The sequence below is a fragment of the Bombina bombina genome, chromosome 7, assembly GCF_027579735.1.
Source record: "Bombina bombina isolate aBomBom1 chromosome 7, aBomBom1.pri, whole genome shotgun sequence".
Lineage (NCBI taxonomy): Eukaryota > Metazoa > Chordata > Amphibia > Anura > Bombinatoridae > Bombina > Bombina bombina.
The window spans coordinates 554,286,935-554,289,022 of NC_069505.1; the positions used below are offsets into that span (position 1 = coordinate 554,286,935).

General features: G+C 46.1%; 1 protein-coding gene across 1 annotated transcript in view; it reads left to right on the forward strand.

The window, feature by feature from the left end:
* Positions 1-532: 532 nt before the first annotated feature.
* SLC39A7 (solute carrier family 39 member 7) overlaps positions 533-2,088 on the forward strand; it is a 17,825-nt gene continuing 16,269 nt past the window's right edge. The window contains exon 1 of the mRNA XM_053721879.1: positions 533-634. The gene's annotated coding sequence lies outside the window, so the exon portion shown is untranslated. The remainder of the gene's footprint in view (positions 635-2,088) is intronic.

Consider the following 2,088-nt stretch of genomic DNA (forward strand, 5'->3'; position numbering starts at 1 on the left):
TCATGAATAAATTAGGACTATTATAGTAATCAATATTTGTAACTACAAATATCAGTACTGATTCTCTGATGTAACAATTAATGTATTGTATTCTCTTTGTATTGTAATAGAGAACCAATCTAATGATAAAAATATATATGTATGTCTTAGTGACATTTAGCAAAAAGTAGAATCCACAAAAGCAAAATAATTCTATGGTAGAACCTGAAGACCCTGTGAGCTAAACAGCTGTATTACACCAGATCCGACATGAGAATCACATGTAATTCAGTGCAGAGGTTATAAGGAGCTTTATATGAATCTATAACATGAGATACACAGTATACAAAAGCAGCAGCTGACTACTGATATGCTCAGTACGTTTATTTACTATGTACATTTATCAACGTATGAAAAGCGGCATCTTTGTATCTTGCGATAACTCTTTGTCATAACAAATAAACACAATAACGTTGAGACGCCATACTCTCTATTGGCAATGTGCACTTTATTGACATTCTTCCGCCAGCACTTGGGGCCGCGCATCCTTTTGTGATTCTCGCGGGGTTTAATTGCGGATCTGTATGTGCCACGTCTGAGTTGCACAGAATACAGCGGATTGCAGGTGTGAACGGAAAGGCTGGGCACGAACTGGGTATGGAATATATACTGGGTACTGAGAGCGGCGCAGTCACTATACAATTGTGTACAGACTTATGCCGAGAACACCATAGACACTGAGCATCAGGGGTTAGGCTGATGTCGGGAGTACCATAGAGACATGGTATCAGTGTACAGACAGTCAGATTAAGTTACAGAAGACCATAGAGATTGGGCATCAGGGTTCCTGAGAGTACCATTGATACTGGGCATCATTGTACATGATGCCGTGAGTACCTTGGACAATTTGCATTTATTCTGATATTGAGAGGACTATAAATAATGGGCATCAGTGCAGTCTGAACTATAGAGTACCATACACACTGGGAATCAGGGTGCTGTAGACAGTCACAGTATAATGTTGAGAGGACCGTATACACTGGGTAGCAGGGTGCATACAAACAGTCTGATGCTGTGATCACCAAACACTCTGGGCAGCAGGGTGTATACAGACAGTCTGATGCTGTGATCACCATACACACTGGGCAGCAGGGTGCATACAGACAGTCTGATGCTGTGAGCACCATACACACTGGGCAGCAGGGTGCATACAGACAGTCTGATGCTGTGATCACCATACACACTGGGCAGCAGGGTGCATACAGACAGTCTGATGCTGTGAGCACCATACACACTGGACAGCAGGGTGCATACAGACAGTCTGATGCTGTGAGCACCATACACACTGGGCAGCAGGGTGCATACAGTCTGATGCTGTGAGCACCATACACACTGGGCAGCAGGGTGCATACAGACAGTCTGATGCTGTGATCACCAAACACTCTGGGCAGCAGGGTGCATACAGACAGTCTGATGCTGTGAGCACCATACACACTGGGCAGCAGGGTGCATACAGACAGTCTGATGCTGTGAGCACCATACACACTGGGCAGCAGGGTGCATACAGACAGTCTGATGCTGTGAGCACCATACACACTGGGCAGCAGGGTGCATACAGACAGTCTGATGCTGTAATCACCAAACACTCTGGGCAGCAGGGTGCATACAGACAGTCTGATGCAGTGAGCACCATACACACTGGGCAGCAGGGTGCATACAGACAGTCTGATGCTGTGAGCACCATACACACTGGACAGCAGGGTGCATACAGACAGTCTGATGCTGTGAGCACCATACACACTGGGCAGCAGGGTGCATGCAGAAGTCTGAGGCTTGGAGGACACACTGGGCAGCAGAGTGCAAACAAATAGACTGATGCTGTGAGCCCCATAGACACTTTGCATATAATCTGATGATGAATGGACCATACACACTTGGCAGCAGGTTACATACAGTCTTATGCTGAGAGGCAGGGGCAGTCTAATGCTGAAAGTACAATAGAGCATGAGCATCAGGGTGCAGTCTGAGGCTAAGTGCACCATAGACAGTGGGCATCATGGTGCAAACAGTGTAATGCCATTGCTAAGAGCACTATAGACAGTGGGCATC